The 22281-nt window shown below is 43.5% G+C and overlaps 1 protein-coding gene across 2 annotated transcripts in view; it reads left to right on the forward strand.

The window, feature by feature from the left end:
* Positions 1-22281, forward strand: part of gse1b (Gse1 coiled-coil protein b) — a 135275-nt gene that overhangs the window by 34487 nt on the left and 78507 nt on the right. The window lies entirely within an intron of this gene.

Consider the following 22281-nt stretch of genomic DNA (forward strand, 5'->3'; position numbering starts at 1 on the left):
CTTTCTGAACTTGAATGGAACATTGAACATGAAATATTCTGAACACGGCTTCTTTTGCCTACTCCTTGCTGCTAGAGACCTGGCAGCGCTTCTTCTCACATAGTCACATTTGGCTTGAGGGAGGAAGCAGTGGAGACCCTCAGTAGAGCTTGAAGATGCTCATCAGTAAGTCTGGACCTGTACTTGGACTTATTGAAGTTCAAGGTGGAGAAGAGCTTCTCACACAAGTATGTGCTCCCAAAAAGGCACATGGTCCGCTTGAACCTTCGGGAAAGTTCAGGGAAGCTGGGGGTCAACTCTCTCAAAAATTGCCCAAGCTTGTCTGCTTCTCCACTCACCTCCCTGAACTTGGCTTTGAGTGCAGAGTTGCACTGCAGGTCAATGAGCTCCATTTGAAGCTCAGGAGGGGCATCTTGCACATCAAAGGAGAAGGGGTCCGCAAAAATTTGAAATGTCGCTTTGTGTGTCTTGAAGTCTGCAAATCTGTGATCAAATTCCTCCTGTAGCTTCGAAATGGCCTCAACATACTTCTCACCACTGAATGGTGTGCCTGCATCCACGAGAGCCTTGCATGCTGGGAAATGGCAAAGGTTTGTCTGAGAGAGCTGGGCTTTCCATAACACAAGTTTAGTGCAGAATGCTCTCACGTTGTCATAGGCAGCACTGACAAGTTGCCCCTGGCCTTGTAGCTTCTTGTTCAGTACATTAAGCTCATGTGTGATATCAACAAGAAAAGCCAAGTCCATGAGCCATTTGGGATCACTTAGCACAGGATCAATCAACTCACAAACGGCGTAGCTAGCTTTGACTGCTGCATTACTGTCTTTGGTAGCCTTCTTGAAGAGATCCTGTTGCCTCAGAAGACGTGTTTTAAGACTGGCAACCTGGTTGGCTCTCTCATCTCCCTGGTATTTTTCGTACTCCTCAGCATGTCTCATAGTACAATTACGTTTCAAATTGTATTCCTTGTGCACCGCAACTTTTTCAGTGTAAATGAGACACATCGGGGTGCCCCTGTGTTCAACAAAGAAATATTGCACTCCCCACTTTTCTTGAAACTGTCTGTGCTCATCACCGACCTTTCTCTTCACGGCAGGCTTTGAAAGAGACATCTCTGGGGCTCTGTAATATGTTTTTCCACTTGGAATGAGTCTCGGGTTGATCTTTCACATTCAGTCGCGCGGGTTTGTGGCGCATGTGCACTTTCGCTCTCCGTTTCAATCGCGGAGATGGCTACAGACACTGACACAGGCTGGATCACGGATCATAGCGCCTCATTCAGTTCTATGCTGAGAGCAGTGGAGGAGTGTGCGCGCCGAGCGGAGTGATCGGCCTCACGGCTTCTCCTCCGCCCAGCTGATTGGAGGAATGAATGAGTGAGTGAGCGAGGCACTGGACAGCCCGGCCGATGTCCCGCCCTCCAGAGCCGTATACCTCACCGTGATTGGTTCATTCAGCTCCGAACCAAAGTTCCCTCTAATTTTTTGTTGGTCTGAGCAGAAAGACAACCTCCCTGAGCGCACTGAGTACCAGTGTGAGCGACATCATCGGTACTCGGATGATTCGCTTAAAGACGTTTCGCCGACGGACGTTTGACAGACGGGCAGGTCGCCGAATGGACGTTCCACCGAACGTTCATTCGGCCGAACGGAGGTTTCGCCGAAACGGGATTCGAACGCTCGCCCCGCCGGATCGTGTGTGTACAAGTTTTTCAACCTCGGCCCGCGGGCCATATACGGCCCGTTAGGATTTTTAATCCGGCCCGCCGCCGGTGTTTTCCAAATTATAGTAAAAATCAATGTTCGTCTACCATCAATGGCAGTCCGGGAATAAGCACTCTTGGGCAGGCAGATGTAGCAGAACCGAGCCGTAAAATGACAGCAATCGGGTCAAATCCATCCTAAAACAGCATTTAATGATTAAATACAAATACTGGATGATATCGCGATGGAGGCAAAAAAACGTCTATAGACGTCCATTCGCCAAACGGCTCAAAATGCTCTCAAATTCGGTCAAATCCAGCTGAAAACAGCGTTTAATGATTAAATACAAATACTAGTATTTGTATTTAATCATTAAACTAACAAATACTAGTACGAGTCCGTCTGTGAAACGTCCGTCGGCGAAACGTCTTTAGGCGAATCATCCGGTCACGACATCATCATTGCTCGCTATCGGCACACCAGTATCACACCTGCCACAAGCAGGTGCATGTCAATGTTCCCTCTAATTTTTCATGTAAAACAAGAAAAACATGAGTGGACAGAGCTACTGCCACTGGCTGCCACTTAAACGGCGCCATCATGGGGAAAGGGGTAAAAAAAAAAAAAAAAAAAAAAAAAAAAAAAAAAAAATAAATAAATAAATAAATAAAAAAAAAAATATATTTCATATTAAGACGGGGGCCGCAAATTATCGTCCCGCGGGCCGCAGTTGGCCCGCGGGCCGCAAGTTTGAGACCCCTGCTATAGATGAAAGCAGTTTTTTAAGCCCAAACTTTGGGCATTTCTGTCTCCACACTTGGCCGTTGTTCTGCAATAATTGACTACAAAGATGTGAGTAATGGATACATAAACTTGGGTCATATTTGGGTAACTGACTTAGGGTTTTGTTGTTCAGATTTCTTCATGCAGTGAAGTGGTTGGAGTAGCATAGATGATTGGAGGATGTCAGGTTGTACTGAATACGTTGTTGATTCAACCCGTTCTTTTTAGCTTATATTCCTCTAGCTTTTGCCACTTAATTACTCTTTCATTTGGTTAGTGCTGGAAACTTAATTTCTTATCCATGTTTCTTTGCTAGAATCTCTTTAAAATGCTGTTACAATTTGGCAGTCATGTGAAATGGAAGCCAATAGAGCTTGTATTGATGGGCTAAAAAATGATATCATAACATGCTTTAAGAGGCCTTTGCCTTAAGATATGTTGCGGTGGATGCTTGTCTTAAGGGTATTTGTATACTGTCACCACCAGGTCTGTTTCTTGTAAAAATGTAAATTTTCTTATTCCTCCACCCACATATTCTTCTTTATCTTTCTCTTCCAGCACCCTTATTTATCACTTTCCTATCAGCCTCTTTTGATCAACGTTCCGACCTGCTCGGGCTATCGCGTTTTTTCCCCCTCTTAGGCTATTTTCTGTTTAGCCATGGGCCCCTCGATCGTTTACAGAAGTCACTCACACAGAACCAACCAGCACACAGCAGCCAAATGCACACATGCCGACCCATCATCTTAACCACAAGTAGATCTCTGGCGCTTGGCTAAAGAGTCGTGACAAAGGCCGCAGAATGAACGCAGACATGCACGTTTGCAGTCTGATCTAACATGACTTCCAGTGGTCTCAGGGGGGGCATGAGAGCTGCATTTTCATGAGTTATTTAAGTACTCTCCATCAGGTTTGTTGGATTGTAGCTCACTTTAACATGGCATGTCCTTTTTCTCTACTCTTGTGGAAAAACGGACCTGATCACACACTTGAACAGAGCATGGGTTTCTCATTTTTTCTATTTGTGCTTGTGTGCTTGGAATTTGTGGTCAACAATGTAATTTGCACTCACTTGGTGTATGACGTTATAATAAAGAACAACACAGGAGCTTTTTAATTTAGAGCTTTCACTTTAATCACGTCTGCATCCTTGACATGTGTTTGTCTCAGCATTAATCATGCTACCGATGTAATTGCAATGAGATGGCGCTTTCAGTTTTATTGTGAGGGCAACATTGCAGCTGGACTTGGCAGTGCTTGCAATCTGGCTGCCGGCCAGATTGATACAATAGCAATTACCCGCTGTTTGTGTGTTGAGCACCACTGGATATTTCAGGATATTTTGCATTTGCTTTTAGGAGGAGGACTCCACTGCCTTGAGCAGAGATAACCCCAGTCTGTCTTAGTCATGTTATCTGAGCTTTGAGGAAACACATCATAAGGAAAAACGTCTGCCTCATATGAGAGTGATGACAGGGCAGGCGATCGAGTGAATAGTGGCAACCAATTCGGAGACGGATAGGGATGGATGACACTGATTGCACACACCCATTCTCTTACTTGTCTTTTATTCTCTTGCGTCCCACCTCCAGTCGAGGGTGAGGTTAGGCTGTCAAGGCTTGTCACATCTCTCAAAAAGCTGATAAAACCAAATAAAGCCAGCATCTAGGCAAGGTGCCACCTCACTATCCTCTTTATACCACCAGGTAAAGTTAAGATTAGGCTCAGTAGTCATTATAAATCACAGTAGAGGTGAGAGATACTATAAAAAAAATTCAGCTAGATGGTTCATTTCAGTTTTACTGTTGACTTTTGTTATAAACACAAGACAACAACATTTTATCTAGTTCTTCTCTTGGTGAGCCATAGCACTGTGATTGTTACCCCCATGAAAGCCTTTGATTTATGTTCAGTTTGACAGTAAGTGAACGGGAAGTGACATTAAAAAGCTCTTTCTTGGAAGAATCGTTTACAATCTGCCAAGCTGCTGCTTGTCATGGCATTTTTTTCGAAAAGCTACTAAGTCAGGTCATCGAAAGCATGACTGACTGTGTTTGGGGTTTTGAAAAGTTTACATAAGATAGTGTGATTTTCTCCATTCATTATTCGAGACTGCATCAAATTTATGGGGAGAGAAAACAATTTGGAAAATTGCCATCTTCCTTGTGACTGGAAAAGTCCCATTTTGATCCTTCTCTATCTTGACATACAGAAACCCTAAATGTGCAACATTCCTCCTAATTATTCCATAATGTATCTTCCTCAAAGAGCCAAAGACTCTGATTTATTTATTTTTTAAATAATTCAGTAATACTCCTTGCAGGACTTTTCTTGAAGGGTGGGGGGAGAATCAGAGGCCTGTTCCTGCAGAGTGGCGCCAGTCCTGGCTGCTTTGGGGGAGGAATTAGTCAGGAGACAGTGGGTTTGGCACTACGCCATAGTTATTAGCCACACTGAGGGTGGGCACGGGGTTATGGCCTCGTTCAATCGTTCACTTTGTATGTGTGTGTGCCTGCAAAGTGTTTGTTTGTCTGCATGCGAGTCAACCTCCTCTGGTCACACTGACCTCATTGTGCAGTCACTCCTGCTTGATTTGTCCACTCTCCAACACATTCCTCTCCAATAGGCTGAGAAACAGACCCTTCGCCCTCCTCACTTTCACCGCCCCAGAGCCCCCCACCACTAACGCTCTCTCCACTTTTCTGCGGATGGATTTGATTTAGTGACTGTGGTTTTCCATCCACAGCCTGGGAGCCAACAGCAGTAGATTTAGGGAGAGACCTATAGATTCACAGCCAGCGGAGCACGTCATTTCTTGGCTCGAGCTCATCAGCAAATACATCAACAGGACAAAGTGCTAATGGATGTGAACCACCACTATTCAGGAAGTAATGAACCTTCCTTCATTTCATCCTCTTAATTATTTCCTTCTCATGGCCTGCATAATTGGACCAAACAATGACGGGAAATGAATAAAACACAACCAGAATTCAGCTGTTTAACTTCATGAATATAGAATGCATATATGCACAAAGGGATTAGGGGACTATATATTTTAGCTTTTCAAATCAGTGCGAGGTCACAGCCCAGTGTTAAGCAGTGAGATCAGGTTCTAGCGCCAAACCTAAGATGACCACTTAGTAAATACCCTTTGACGCTCAACTTTGACCTCGCAGGCACAAGGAAACAGGTGTTGGAGCAATATTAGACATGTCATTCAGTGCTGCATTGTATTTCTTTGTCAACCTTTTTAAAGGGTTAGACTAGTAGGAACTGAAGGCAGTGATCCATAATTGTTCTTAAGTATAAAATTGTTGTTAAAAGAGCAATTAGGCCAATTGTGTATAATAAAAGAATTATGTTTATTTAGACAATTTCCACAAAGGTGTGTGGGTGTGTGACACATGGCATTTGGGTATAAATCCAGACAAAAAAATCCTTGGTGTACTATCAATTACTGAAATGACAAAAGTGGACCTTTCTTGAACACATCTGACTACAACGTAAATAATATGGCGTGTATTTCTTTTCCCTCTGTGTAAAGTTTCACCCTCAATCAAAGGAACTGACTGAGTGATTGTGATTAACACATCAAAATCACACTATTAATATATTTTCATCCCCCCTCCTTCATGCTGATACGTCTTCCTCCTTTTTGTTGCTTTCGTTCAACCAAGTAATGGCAATTTCCCCCTCCCCCATCTATTCCTCCTCTCTCCTCCTCTCTTGGCTGTGCCTAAGTGCTTTTTGCTGTTTCTCTGCAGGTGGCACTGTAATAAAGCCTGTCAGGAGAAGACATGGGTCGTACTGTCATATGCTCTTGTTAACTCCCTAAACCCTCCATTTCATCCCTACCTACCATCAGCACTACTCTACTCACATCTTCGGCTTTCATTTCCCCTTATTTGCTTTTTTTGCACCCATCTTGCTCTTCAGAGCAAAATGGATGGTTTCATCTTTCATGTCCTTTCACTCTTGTGATTTCCTTACAAGCTGGCACAAGACATGCCCCCTTTTCGACATCACAACCTACGTCATATGACTTTTGTGACAGTGGACTGTAAAAAGGAAAAAAAAAAACATATAAATGAATGACAGTGAATGAGTTAAGGAACTAACAACCTGCTGCTTCATTATCGAGATGATACACTGTTGTAATGGGAAGAATAGCATCTCTATTGTTGCCGTGACGACCCTCGATCACCCACTTGAAAGGGAAAGACAAGCGCTCGTATATAAATGACCTTGTGAAATACGTTTGCTCAAACAAACAACAATTAAAACTTTGCTGCACATTGGGGCAGGCAAATGTAAGGAAATTGACAATTTTATCAACTAAATGATCCCTCACACCCCATCCCACTAAATACAAGTGTTTTTTTAATGTCATTAAGCATAAATGAGTTAACAGTTATAAAAGTATGTGATCACTGTTGATTTATTTAAGTCACATATCAAAATCAACTTTCTCCTTGAATAGGCAATTGTGGGGCAAAATCAGTTGCTTTCACTATTGTGCTCCTAACCGGATGCATGCATGACTCACATCAGAGCTTTTTGGTTCTCTCTGTGTTAAGTGTGCTCACAGTATGTGGCCATGAATCTATTTCAGTGTGCAGTTTTATTTGCAGTAGCCACATGATGGCAACACTAACCTTATTCTTTTGAGAAGACCTCCGTGTAGTCTTCAGAGTCCCCAGTGACACACACAAACACGCACAGCCACACACACAATGACAGTGTGTTTTTAATAATTTAGTTGTGGCCATGTTAACTGTTGACAGAGAACATGGCCTTTCTACTCTGTTGATGGATAACTGGTGGTTGATTTGTTTTCACTCTCACCTTTTTTCTCCTTTTTGTGTCATGTAAAAAGTATTTTAGTGCGTTTCGGACAATCAGAATTCAAGGATTGCTTTATGTTGAGTACAGTGGATCCTTGTGATGCAAAGGACTTTATTTCTCAAAATACTAGCTGTTTTCTAAGTTAAAAAAAGGCAGTTGTGCACATATGCTAAACAGTTTAGTAGTAGAAGTATTATTTTTCGCAGGAAAATTCTCCATAGAGGAAAAAAAATAGAGCAATACTATTTACACCAGCAAGATTTAAGAAGAGTATTTTTGAGACGTTTTGAGTGTGTTGTTGGACTGCATGAAATGTGTACCTTGAGGCACTACTTCAAGGTTGCAGTTGAAGGGGATGCGTTGTATACATTTACAGTAAATGTTTTAAATGTAAGGGAATTAAAAAAAAACATTATTTAACATTTCCTCCCCAAATATTTTTAAAGGGGTTCAATGCACAGTCTGATTACAATTTTAAACATTCTAATCGCAAAGATATATTTCATCTTTGTTTGCTAAAACAAAAAGTTGCCCTCATTCTACAGAAATTCTGATTTGTTTTTGCTTTCTACCATTCTGGCCATACTCCTGAAAAAACTGATGAACAGACACTGAAAATAAATGCCCCGCATTCTGCTTAAGCACAGTCAAACACTATTATTGCCTTGACTGTGGCACTCAGCTTCGGGAAGCGTGTGTGTGTGTGTGATGTGGGTGAAGAATAATATGACCCCAACACTAATCCAATCACATCCACTAAGCAAATTACAGCTTCAGCGCACCCAGTTTCTCGCTCTTCATTTCCCTCTCTCTCTGTCCAGCCATGAGGGTGTTTCATGTGGTCTACATGGTTTTCAACTTGTGCAGGCTGCGTGTTTTTCTAGGCTCTGCCTCACTTCAACAATTCCCTCCCACCTTCTTCCTCCATGATAAAATCAGTATGAGTGCGTTTGGGGCCATAGGAGCCTGGCGTTGCAATCTGGCCAGGCTCAGGCAGGCTCAGGGGGGATTGCAAGTGACGCATTTTGGGGTGCAACGCCCCCTAGTTGGGACTCCCAAGCAGCCTTTCTGGCTCCAGGCGGGTGGTTGGAGTCCAGCATGGCGTGGAGAGGGAGAGGCGGCGCTCCATCTATCTCTCATAAGCCCCCCAGGCCCCCTCCGTTTCTACCTCCTCTCTCCTTGTGTCTGTCACTTCAAAGAACTCCTCATTTCTACATTGCTTTTTTTTCTTCTTTTCTTACCTAGGTTGTCACCACTGCTCCTAGCTTGCCGCATTTCTTCCGCCCCTGCTGGGTGTTTCTCGCACAAACACTCGCGTGGCCCTTGAATACGGGGTCACGGCGGAGGCGTGCTGTTAATTAGCCGCCAGTGGTTGTTATAGCAATATGATGATAAGGTGTAATTAATTAGGTGGCGTCTGCACAGTGGGAGAGAAAAGAGGAGGAGTGGAGGGGAGAAATACACGGCTATCAGGCCTCCTTTTATCCACGGAGCTCGTAATGAGAAAAAATGAGATGCTCCCAAGCCGGGAAGAAAGCATTTTGTCCTTTCACATGTTCTCTCTGCCTCTTCCTCGGCTCACGGTTCTGTCACCGCCTTGTTTCTGTTTCATCTGTCTATCTCATCCGAGCTCTTGCCGGTGGGGTGCTGGCGAGTCGGTCTCACTCGGCATTGTATTTCCTTCATAAGCATGCAGCCTCTGGGACACTCATGAATACGGGGCGACTGCTTTTGTATACAAAGATTTTTTTTTGTTTTAATGCATATACGCCAGGTTAAATGCTTATTTTTAATTGCAACTTCTCAGCTGCCGTACGGCTTTGTGCAGAGGGAAAAAAAGGATTTGAAGAGAGGAAAGGAAAAGGGTTGCACAAACACTCTGCTCTATTGATCCTCTCAGCAACGCCTCGACACCTATGCATGTCAACAACGCCGTACGTTTGTGTGTCAAAGGCTCGACCATGGTGCAGTGTATCTGTTTATCACCCTGGCGGATGATCTCAACTGTTGTCGACCTTTCCACTCTCAACCACATCATGCATATTTAAACGTGAACAACAAAGATGTTCATGTTCGGCTAACATTCTAATGAGCTTGCGTAGTATAATATCATAGCTACCGAACTTATAACCCCACATTAAAAATGGTTCATTGTGAACACTTGAACAATATATTGAGCTCTAATACAAATGAGAATGTGACAGAAATACAATACTTGCCAATTTTACAGTCTTTTCATTCATTCATCTTCCATACCGCATATCCTCACAAGGGTCGGGGGGTGCTGGAGCTTATCCCAGCCAACCACGGGTATCAGGCAGGGAACAACCCCCAAATCGGCGGCCAGCCAATCGCAGGGCACAAGGTGACGGACAACCAATCATAGCTAGTGGCAATTTATAGCGTGTGTGGTCGTTTGGTCGCCGTCTTTTGGTCGCCCGGACCCAAACAACGGGCGACCAAAAGACCGGCGACCAAAAGACCGGCGACCAAAAGACCGGCGACAAAACAAGGTGAAACAACACGGTCTACGCATCAATAAAAGCCAACAATGGCCATGAGCAGTTTCACTGAGCCGACGTGTGAGTGTATAAGAGTTTGTATGTACATGAGTTGTCCCCTTAGGAAGGGACGTCAGTCAGGGTCTTAAGAAGTTCTCTAACAAAACACAATAAAAGTACGGAAAATTTGGAGCTCTTTAGCCTAATAATTAATAGGGCATTAAGTATGACTAAATAATAATTTGCAGTTTGTATTTGGGAATTTGAGCAACGATTTAAATGGTAGTTATCAATAACCTTCCGGGCGACCAAAAGACTGGCAACCAAAAGACCGGCGACCAAAAGACCGGCGACCAAATGACCGGCAACCAAACGACCGAGTACCATTTAGAGTGTTCAACCAGCCTACCCTGCATGTTTTTGGATGTGGGAGGAGACCAAAGTACCTGGAGAAAACCCACGCAAGCTAGGGAGAACATGCAAACTCCACACAGTGATGACCACACAGGCATAAAGTGACAGACACGCACACAAATGTTGACAATCTATATCTCATTTCTTTATGACTTCCTGCCATTATTTTGACCACCTACTTTCCCTCCCAACATCCCCGTGGCCCCAAATATCTCCCTACATATAAACACACATACCTACCCTCATCCACTTCAACTATCATTTAGTTTTACGAGGTGTGCTGAAAGAATCCTGGGAAGCGGGGGGCTGCCTATCTCTCTCTTCCCCTTTTATATGAGAAGATATTGATATGGTCCACCAGTCGGACGTGCCTTTCTCTGTTTCCTGAAAATTGATGACGGCAGGGGAGTGCAAGTAGTCTGCTGGGTACTCCTTGTCAGTGTACGTATTGGCTTCTGTGTTTGTATAAGACGAGTCCTTTGCGAGTGTGCCTCGCATGTAAACGGGTTCATTAAGGAAATGAGAGGAGTTGGTTTGGAGAAGCGGCAGGTTAAGCAAAGGAGAAGTGTGCTAATTGAGCGGGAACATAGTCAGAGATGAGAAGTACAACTCTGTTCATGAGCTCTCTGTGATACGGTTACTATAAACGGCTAATGACTGGATCTTTACAAGGTCTTTGCCTTCAGGTGAATGTATCAAAAGGCCTGTGAAATGCTCATCAGCGTGCGTGTAACTGTAGCTTGTGTTGTGTAGTTGCACTCAAAGGCTTCACACCAGGATCAATGTTGCACTTGGTGCTCTGTTTTACTGTGGTACCAAGGCCATTACACAAAGAATCATGTTGGAAAAATTGTCTTTCTCAATTGGAATGAATGGAATTTACTGACATTGACAGCACTAGAAATCTAATCCTTGACTGGGAGAGGTTGGCAGGAAATGATCGCCCACTCAAAATGGTTTGGGCATCTAGTACCAATAAATCAATGGCACTCAAAATGAGCATTCACAGTCAGCATTCACAATTTAAATAAGTTGGATGTCTACAGTGGCGGTCAAATTTTTGAGAACCCTCATAAGATAGATTGTCTCAGAAGCTTTGATCCTGGGTGTTAATGGCTAAGAAGTTGTTTTTAATCCAAATTTTTGCTTCAGCAAGTAAATTACATGCTCAATTGGGCTCAGGTCGGATCACTGAGTTGACTTTACATTTGGCTCTTTAGTAGCTTTTGCAGTGGTTGTCCAGCAAATCCAATTTCTTTTGCTGCTTGCTTTTATCAGCAGTCACATCATCAAAAATTATAACTAAACACATTTCAATGTTGTTTGTCATCAGGTTTCCATGTTTGGTCATAGAGAAGACACCACAAACATGATAAGGATACGTTCATAAGCCTAGACATGACCTTTACACTCCTTTGTATTGGATATAGAATTCAGGAATGGAGGAGAAGACAACCCACATCACTTAGGGGACTACACTCTCTATCCCTCTGATAGTGTGTGTGTTAGAAAAGCAGCATCACAGGCAATACTGTAAAAATAGAGGCACGACTTGTAACAGTTTTGTGTTGTTGTTGTTTTAGTGCATTAGCATACTGTGTCACTTCTCCAAGGCGGTAAGAGTAATCTCGCTTGAAGAAGTCACCTTCACTTGTCGAAGTTGAGTCACGCGACCATGCATCACAAGTAATTGTCTCCTCACATGTGTCTTAAGTGGTGTGATTAGTCAACTTGTTTGTTGTGTGAATTGTCTGTTTTGCATATTTGTCTGCATCTTGTGTTTTGCACACTTTTACTGCCTACTAGCCTTTTCCTTCTTTTCCTTGGGATGAAGAAAAGGTTTGTTTGATTAATTAATGCTGTTAGACATGAATGTAAATGATCAAAGGAGAGCATTAGCATTTTCTGTTTAATTATTCATGAGCAGCAAACGCTCATGAATTAGGACACCTGTGAGGGTCTTCTCCTTTCCAGCGCGCATACGCACGATGCATCATGGGACGTAACCCTGTGTGTTTAACCGGCCGGGCTCATCACCCTGTGCGTGTGTGTGTGTGTGTGTGTTTGCACGCTGTCAGTGATGCGGGTCACGGTAGGTTCACGTGGGTATTATTGAGTTATGTCGCCACTCTCGCTGGGGTTCAGCATTGTGATTAGGTTACAGCGTCGCGCTAAGGCTCTGACTGTCACCCCGGCTGTACGATTCATCTCCATGGAGACGAGAAAAGCGCTGATCTAATTAACCCCGCTGCTGCCATTTCCAAACCCGAGGGCTGCTAGCCCATCAAAAATACGGACTACGTTAAGAGGTCAAGATGTTTATAAGCGGGCAAAAGGGTGGTGCCATGTTAACAATGGCGATCTTGCCAAAAGCAGGTATTTTTCTTCCTTCATCTCCTCCCCGCCCCACCATCGGCAGCATCCGACGGAAGCACAAATGGGCCCTTGTTGCCATGGATATGAGCAATGGTTCCGCACGATGGGGCTCGGTGATAAATAGTGGGATGTGAAGGAAGTTAATAATTTATCTCGTGGAGGGAGCGACTGTTCTTGGGAGCGTTACCCAGCATAATGGGTTAAGTGCTGCGATTGCTGCGTGCCAAGCAGCCGACTCGAAGGAGGTAATACATAAAAAAAATATGAATAAAGGATGAGCTACCTGCTGGGAAGGGATCGTCAGGGGAGGGTGTTGTTCTGCGTATTCGTGTGTATGAGACGGGGAGGTAGGCTTTTTTGTATCACTGGATCGGCAGGTAAAGAACAGTCACCAACTAATATAGCCTCCCTTGGGCTTTCGTTAATGCTTCACTTTCACTCAAAAAAAAAAAAAAAGAAATACAGTAGCTCCTTATGTTTTGCTATTTTAACCCTTTTTAGGGTAAGTGACTATTTTCGGTATTTAAACAACAACAACCCCATAAAGACCTGCCGTCAAACGTGGCTGTGTCACAATTGCTAATCACTGATATTAAGGAAACTGAATTTTTGTTTGGAATACCCCTTTTAATTTCCTGTCTCCTTCAGAGTGTCCTCAGAGTATCCTGGAGACGTTTTCGTAAAGTATGAAAAAAGCCTGAACAGGCTCACTCTGTCGGCCAAGAGCACAAACACAACACCTGCTTTGTGTCTTCTTAGCAATTCATGAGCTGCTACGCTCTCAAAGGCTCCTCCCTCTTTATCCATCTGATGCCTGAGGTCATGTGCGGGTCACCGTATTGTGTTAATCCTCTGGAACATATCAGATCAGCTTGATTTCATTATTGTCCCTATGATGCCCTACATGTACTCCTATAGGGAAAGGGGGGGGGCATTAAATGATCCTCTCACAGCAATGTGGGGAAATAAGATGTGGTGAATTACTTTGTACTTTGGACTCTTGCTATATCTGAGGGAGGATATGGAGCAGAACGAGCAATGACTATTTTGAAAAGGTTTTCGATGCATATGCCTGGGACCAATGAGTTTCCGCTCCTCAGGCGTTATATACGTCTGTGTTATGGTTCCTTTTCATTTTGTCTCTTCTTGCTCGTGGCTGATAAGTGAAGCAGATAGCCGTGATGGATGAATACTACCCAACACGTTTAAACCGCTGTCTTTATTGTTCGTGTGTCAGCACTCTTTCGTTCTTCAACATCGTGTGTCCTTTAGAGTTTTGTGACCACAGCAAAGGGCCTTGAGGTGGCACATATTCAGCATGCAGATTAGGGGAGTGGGTGGGGGGTGTTGTAACAGGTGCAAACACCATATGCCATGGGTGAACCTGAGGAAGTCAGGTTGCATGATTTGGAATGGTAGCTGTTGTAGTAAACTGTTGATGGTTTTTTTGTTGTCATAAATACCACGCGGACATCACAGATTCTTTAAACACTTTCATTGCTTGCCCTATTTTATTGGCACATGAGCTTTTGTGACTGGAAAACGACTAGATTTCTTCATTTTTCCGCCTCACCACACTACATCCTGGTAAAATGCAAAATTGCTGAAAATATAAAAATCAAAAAGGCAAAATTTGAATTTTATAAGTTCACTTATTCTATAGATGTTCATCTTGGAAGAAGATTGTTAATGACTATTTCAAGGCAGCATCATAGCAATAACTCTAATTGTCAAAGATGGCTAAAAATGGGCAAAAAACTGGAAAAACAATTCACAAAATGCAGACTTTACTGGACAAGGGGAAAGGGTTCAGGTCTTAGTGATCGTAGGGACGTTAAAAACAAACTAAAACTGACACTGCTCTTTTTGCCATTTTTGAACTGTACAGTATTGAAACAATTTCCATGTGGCACTGTGCTGTCAAGGTTAAACGAGATTTTTAATGAACAATTTGCTGACCAGTCATGTACTTGATGACAATTTAATGCGCAAACAGCCTTTACTGTTCTGAAATTTGAGCATAAGTGTCGCTATACATGAAGTTGTGCGATGACCAAAATGTGATGACACAAATAATAAGACCTAATATCAAACACTCATTTCTCTACTAGGTTTGTATGCACTTGTGCTATGTGTTCCGCATCATTTTATATGAAACCGTTCATCTTTTTATTAGCTTTCATTGTTACCAACAGGTAATGGTGTCAGGCAGGTACAGCTTTAGTGAATTGTAACAGTGTCATCACGTACGCAAAACATGCCCAAATACAACCTGGAGTCACAACCCTTATTTTTTTTTGTGGCACCCTGAGCGACAACTTAATCAAACCTCCTCCCTGTTGGACGCATGCAGACCCACACATTGTAAACCTGCACATGCATGTGCCTCTCCCCAGGTTGCCTTTTGTTCCCTGCATCTGTTTCCCTCGGTGATTAATTGCAATTAGCGAGAGGTTTGAAGGCCCGTAGAAGAACACAGCGAGAGGAAAAGCGAAGAGATTAATGAGGGGAGGCATCCGCGAGAGAGGGAGGGGATCAAGAGAGGGCGGCGAAGGAAGAGAGAGATTGTACAGATGATACGGTAATGAGGGAGGGGCTGAGAGAGGAGGCGGAGGAGGAGGCAGGGATGCTCGGATGCTAATGACGGGAGCGTGACATGGAGCTAAAGCGGGAGAAGAGAGAGAAGAGAGTTGGTTGTCAAAGCACAGGCCACGGAGCGACACCGCAGGGGACTGATTAAATATGGAAATTATAATTGCTAATTGACCTTTATTAATCAGAGCAGCGGAAGGGGGTGTTTTTTGCGGCTCCTCGTGGGTGTGCGCGGCACTGCCAGTGTAGTTATCGGAGTGTTTTCTGTGCGTCTGAACTCCCTCTTGTCTCAAAGAGCTCTCTCATGTTTAAATACAGCATAACGGGAGTTGCGGATAGAACACACACAAAATGTGAACGTGTTAGTTAGCCAGAGAGCTTAATAAGGTCAGTCTCCATCCGTTTGGGGCTGCCCAATGCGCGTGAGCATTTATTTGCTCTTATGCTTTTTGTCTTTGATATTTAGTGAAACCCTGACGCGCAGTATTTGTAACAGGAGCCTGTAGGCTGTTTTTTTTTCTGCTTCCGCGAAGATTTATTTTATCTTGCTATGACTAAAGTCACGTCTATGATCACACAAAGGGGCACACATGGACGTCAGTCAGGCAGCCAGATCACACAGATTGGATTAGAGACCTCCTAAATTCATTAACACAATGCAATTTGGCCAGTCATCATTAGAGGAGCATATAAACTGATCCGAAGTGGTTTGATTTGGCTTGCACTTGTTAAAAGGGATCTAAACACTTTTGTTTCCTTCAAAACTTTGTATGTTCCGTCACGTGTAAAAAAACATGGCATTGGTGAAATAATAAATTCACAGGAAATTTCTTCAATTTTTCTACATCTCAGCGTGGCGCCAGTTTGTCCAACGCCGCCTTCCCGTGTCTCCTGAATGTTCTAAAACTGGGATGTCATGTGACCAAACCCAGAAAATAGATTTATAGCCTGTGACGACTGTAACTTCGGTCGGTAGAGGGAGGCTAGCAAATTGGCGTCTATGAATGATAATTCAATTCGCTAAGGGCCATGTAATTGGGGTATATTTATCTGTTATTCCACAACTTCAATGTCAATCCGAATGCAATGTTTTGACCTAAGTCATTGCATAAAACTCATTCTTGGTAATTTGAGGTATTTCCCCTTTCAATGCAGATTCATATATGATAATCTTGTCTGGTCTTTTTTAAGTCCCTTTTGCCTCAAATGTCACTGGGTATATACCTATCGGTGGTCATTACAGTATTGTCAGGGGCTAGGGGGACAAAACAATTGTTGCAGGGTCCGGATTCGATGATGAGGCCAAGCATTAGAGATTGATCTCGCAAACCTGGGACCTCACTCGTGTAAACACTATATAGGCTAAATAACTCACCATATTTTGTCTGTTTTTCATATTTTTATCCCATTGGTCACTTTTCCGTCCTCACATCACACGCACAGGCGACACGTGTTATGTACTGCGCTGTAGACTGCAGACTGTCTGAGATCTTTTCCAGCCGTTATTCCTCTTTTGTGTTCTTAGCGAGAAGCCCATCCCTCCCAGGGAATTGGATCACTTGTTTTAGGAGTGCAGCTCAGCTCATCCGCTTTGAACGTGTTGCCAACTTCTTCTGGAAGCAAGGGACTAGCAGTGGAGCGGTGTGTTGTACTTTTGCGATCCAGCAGAGGGTGCTTAACATAGATGAGCCTTCATTCCCATTAAAAGCCAAGTCAACCACTATGCAATGTTAATAGTCACTTTGTGAAATTAATTAGCCAAGAAAGTTATTGACCAATCAATATTTAAGCGGTGATGAACCTAGGCTAGTGGTGTGTGCAAGGGGGATAGATTGGTTGGTTTGTTCCTGTGAACATTCTGAGTCTCAAGGATAGCTTCCTCGTTATGTGCATGCATATGTGCATGTAATCCCGCTTGTGTTTGTGTGTTTACCATTGGGCAGAGACAGTTTGATGGAGCTTCGCGCTGTGATGCTGTCTGTTTGCCAGACGGTTTATCTCCCAGCCAAGACTCTGCAGCCGGGAAGAATACAATAATTATCCGTCACATGGTGGGAGCATTCTTCATCTGGTCAACCGTGACCACCATGTCCGCACCTCCGACCGCAAACCGAGCCACATTTTGGGTCTTTCTTCACTCGGCTTTCGTTAAAATGTTAGCTCGTTCTTTTTGTCGTGTGTTTCGGCATGTTTACATTGGGCTTGTCTCTGTTTGACTTTGAAAGATTCCGGGTGAGCGTTCCCCTCATGCTGTGGTTGTGCTGTGTTTGCACGTGTGTGCAGATTCACAGTGTTCAGCAGTTTGTGAAGAATGTCAACAACCTTTAACCTCTGGGCTCATTAATACGAAGGCTGTGGGGTGATAATGTGGCTGGGATAATTGGTGTGTGTGTGTGTTGGGCTAGACTCTATTTATCACACATTTGTCGGAGAGGAGGACAGTTCCTGCTAACGTCAGAGGTCAAAAGGTCAAGCCAAAGGTCTTGAAGGGTCAGTGTGCTGAGTGGATATCAAAGAGCATCCCAGGACCTAAATGTGACCTATAGGCTACCAGGGGTTGGCCGGCCCGACAAAAGCACATAAACACGCTAACTGCGCTCACGTCATTAGTAGAGTTGAGTGCGTGCAGGCTAAGGTCACTGCGTTAGATCAGACTGAGGATTCCACCCGTGCATTTTATTGCATTCACCAACAATGCGGGTTACCTCTTGACAGCCTGGTGACAAATATGGTACAAAATATGCGTCCCATCCAAGCGTGCTGGTGCACCCAAACATGCATGCACACAAGCAGACAAAGCTCCACAAAGGCAGCTAATTTCACGCCGGCTCTGCTGGGGCCCGCTTTGGGCCCGGCTGTGAGGCACAGACATAGAGACAGATGGTGAAGGCCTGGCAGGAGGAGTTTCTGCTGTCCTCGTGCGCCTGCGATTGTTGACGTGCTTGTGAAGCTTGTCTGCCATACACACACCAGCGGAGCAGACACTCTCGACGGGCACGTCACTTCCCGACCGCCTCCCATTGCCAAGTGAGGTGTCAGGAAACGTTACCCCCGCAGCGACCCGCGCTTCTTCAAAGATGGTTTTCATGCCAGTAGTGCAGTGTTTTGTAAGTCGTTTCCCTTCTAAGAGGCCACCGAGTGGAAGCTTCGCATTTTAAATGGAACACTTGTTTGAAGATGAATAGCTGGCAGTGAATGAAACGCTGAAACGCAGTCTTGTATCCTTCCTGGAAGTATTGTTTTTTTTTAATGTACGTGTAATTGAAATGACTGCATACAGTGATAGCTTTTGAATATTTAAATATTGTCAGAGTGTTTGGTTTACTTAAAAGGACGATGAAGGTGAAGGAGAGGGAAAAGGAGGAACGAGAGAGAAATGGGTGGAGCTACAAACAATTAGGCGAAGGAAATATGTCATCTAAATGAAAGCGTATTATTTCATATAGATATATACTGTTACATGGGATGTCCCCTCAGGGGTGGCCCCGGTGAATCACCCATTAGAAACATAAAAGTCATTGATTTTGGACTAGAAAAATCTTCAAAAATAAAAGATTGCTGAGCTGAACGGGTTCTGGCAGGAAGGCAGGCAAGGCGACTGACTAACCGACGCTTTGGGCCGACAGCTGAGCAGACAGCCGGACGGACGGACGGGCCGACGGCCAGCGCTCCAACTGGGCAGACGGGGAGCCGGTGTCATCCCATAGCGAGCGAACAGGCGGGACGGGCGAGCTTCATATTCCCCGGGACAGGTGGCGGGACATGCCACTGCTGCCACCTGGCACTCGGCACCTGCCCTTGTGCTACCCCTCGCTCCGCCTTTCTCTTCATCTGCGCCAGGATATTGCTATGGGCTCTTGACCTCATCCTCAACCGCACACCCCTGCAGTGACTGGCATAGACTATCCACTATTGTAAAGTCTTCACTCCACAGGAATGAACTATATTAGGGCGCAGTGAGAGTCGAGTTTGGTGAAATGTTTTGAGTGGCAGTTTTGTGACAGAATTTCACATGAAAATGTCACATACTGTTTAATTCGGTGACTTCAACATTGGAGAATGAGAGGAATCGGAACCACTATGTTATTATTAGGACAAAACAAGTTGACAATCAGACTGAAAAATCAAGTGGTAAAGATGATGATGTCACCTTTTGATATCGAATGACTTCTAATGCTTAGGCAAATAAATGCCATAAAATAGTGACAAAGAAATGTTATTTTAGCGTTTCTTGCTAACCCATTTAGAGGAAAATTTGCAAACGCTATGCCACAAACATGTAAAATGTAGTACTATTATATATATATATATATATATATATATATATATATATATATATATATATATATATATATATATATATATATATATATATATATATATATATATACATATATACATACATATATAAGCAAAGGACCGTGTGTATGTGTACAACTGCAAATGCAGGTTAGCCCTCTATCCCAATCACTCCAAGCCAAGGTTAAGTATGTGTAAGGTGAGTGGGTGTGCATGTGTATGTGTGTGTCCATAATTCTGTCTCCCCCAGGTAGCATAGGCCACGTGCTCCCTTTCACCCCTCCAGAGCCCTCTATGACCAGGCTGCCGCCACCAGCAAGCTGCCTAATTAAACTCAGCGTGGCGGGCTCTTCGCTTCTTCCTCCCACTCACAGTGAGACACCGGCACGCCACTTCGTATCAAACGTGTGAATTTGTATTTAAATTAATAACACAAATAGAAACAAAAATGTCATCCGCCCACTCGCTCTGTACGACACGAAGACACGGTGTGGAATGCAAACATTTTGTAACGTGGAAACAACAATTATGCGTCTCTCGAACGTGCACGCTCAGGCTTCTCGCTGCCAACACAATGTCCCGTTTTACTGTAGAGGCGTTCTATTTGGCTCACTACTCCTCTCTTTCATCCCAATGCATCGTTTTAGTAGTCCCCTGTTGTCCTATTCCTTCCCATCAATATCATCCAGTCATATGTTCTTGTCAGTTGGAATATACTCATCGTTTCACTGTACATAGTGCTCTCTGGAGACTTTATCTTTGGATCCTGGTTTTAGAATTCTAGGGCTGTGTGTTGGACAATTAATATTTTACTTCATTATTTCTCAATAATTTGTTTCTGATCCTGTCACACTTGTGGTCTCACCATGTGCCTATTTTTCAGGTCCTTGCAATAGAAAATGTGAGTTCACAGGAAGTATCGTCTTATCTTCTTGGTTCGTTTCTCTAAATCCACCCCCCCCCCACCATACAAAGACTTTTAGGAGATCGTAAAACACATTCTTGGGGCTATCTTTGTAGTATTTCTTCCTTGAAAGGCTTTAAGATTTATGTAAGCCAATGTCTGGTCTTAATTCAGGGCAGTTCTCGGAAAAACACCTGACTTGTGTCAACAAAAACAACTTTGCTTTTCCCTGGAAAATCCTTTGTTAATGAAAATAGGCCCCAAATCTATGCGCAGCTAATGTTTTCTTTGCACTAATAACTAACAAAGTGAATGCAACAATGCTAACTGTTTGATTTCAATCATTTCAAGGGTTCTTAGTCAGACTTCAGTTTGCAAAGAGAAATTTGGAAAGTATGAATAACGAATGTGGGGATAGTTGGAGTAGGACTGTAATTAAAGGTTAAGGACAATAGCGAGGGTGAATATTTGGGGGTTACATTAAGTATGTTGATCCATGAGGAAGAAAAAAGTAGCAGACATTGATAAGGAGGAACTTCTAGAGGTGTGTCTGTTCTCTAAACAGATTTAAGGGGCGGCCCTTCCAAACCCCCACAGCTTCCAAAATGCCACAGGGACTTGTCCCATAATCCCTTGTTCCAGGTAAACAGCTTTCTTCCTCCAAAAGCTTGGGCCCACTCCTCTCGCACACAGCATCAAAAGCTCCCTTTTGCATACGACTTCAAAACCTCCTTCTTGCTTCAAGCTCAAGGCCCCTCGTGACTAATGCAAGTCACCGATGCGCAAACGCTGCTCTCTAATTGTTGTGAATCAGCCAGATGTCTGCTCAATTTCCACTGATGAGCCGATCTCACAAACATTTGAGTGATTGTGTTTGTCTAATTGCTTATTGCCTTAAGTTTGTATCAAGATCCCAGCATTAAGTGAATAATAGTACTGTATACATTTTAATAGACTGTTGGGCATTTGTAAACTGAACACAGATGGTCATTTTGTGGGACTCTTAATTTACTAGCGGAATTTGATGAATTGAGGAAATCATTCCTCGATGGTGACATTTTACAAGGACGGCAATTATTCGCGTAACCACGTCAGTTTTCTGTCACAAACCAACTGCATTTTCCATATTACTGCAATGGGATGACACTATGTGTTGAGATAGGAATTTGTTGAATGTAACCAGTACTTTTTCTTTACAAGTAGGCGGGCTTTTTTGGCTGGGAGCTAGGCTATGTGGTTGTTTTAAACATAAATATTCTTTTTTTTGGTTTTGCTGGACAATGTTCTTCAACTTCGGATTAACCATCTTCAAGCCTCTTTTTTTATTATGATTGTTGACTCACTCGTATATCAAGCCGGTAGAGGGTATAGTGTTTATATGTTGCCTCTATATCAAGTGGAATGGTAAAATGGAGGACACATCTGACAGTGATATAATAATCAGATATGCTCTTCACCCTTTCAGGGACAGTGGTCACAAGAGTGGACAGACCGGCTATTATTTTTGCATCAAGCCTTATGAAAACTTGCGAAAATGTGATGTAACAAAAATAATTTAGGTCATAATAATTGGTGCATGAAAGAGTTCACGTGAGCTGTTTTTATATTGACCCGGATACAAAACTCAAATTCAAGAAACCGATCAAAAAGCTTGCTACTCAAACTTCTTACTGTAACTTTATAACTTCATAACTGAGTGGCTTCCATTCACTTCGATAGGTGTCAAATCTATTTTGACTGGGGGGGCTGAACGTGATCATTGCCACCCAGTCCCTCCCAGTCAAAGTAGATTAGGCACCTGTCCAGGTAAGTGGGCGTTTATAAGAGATTTATTTTGTTTATTTTACTCATTACCACAGCGCAA

The sequence above is a fragment of the Stigmatopora argus genome, chromosome 2 (assembly GCF_051989625.1).
Source record: "Stigmatopora argus isolate UIUO_Sarg chromosome 2, RoL_Sarg_1.0, whole genome shotgun sequence".
Taxonomy (NCBI): Eukaryota; Metazoa; Chordata; class Actinopteri; order Syngnathiformes; family Syngnathidae; genus Stigmatopora; species Stigmatopora argus.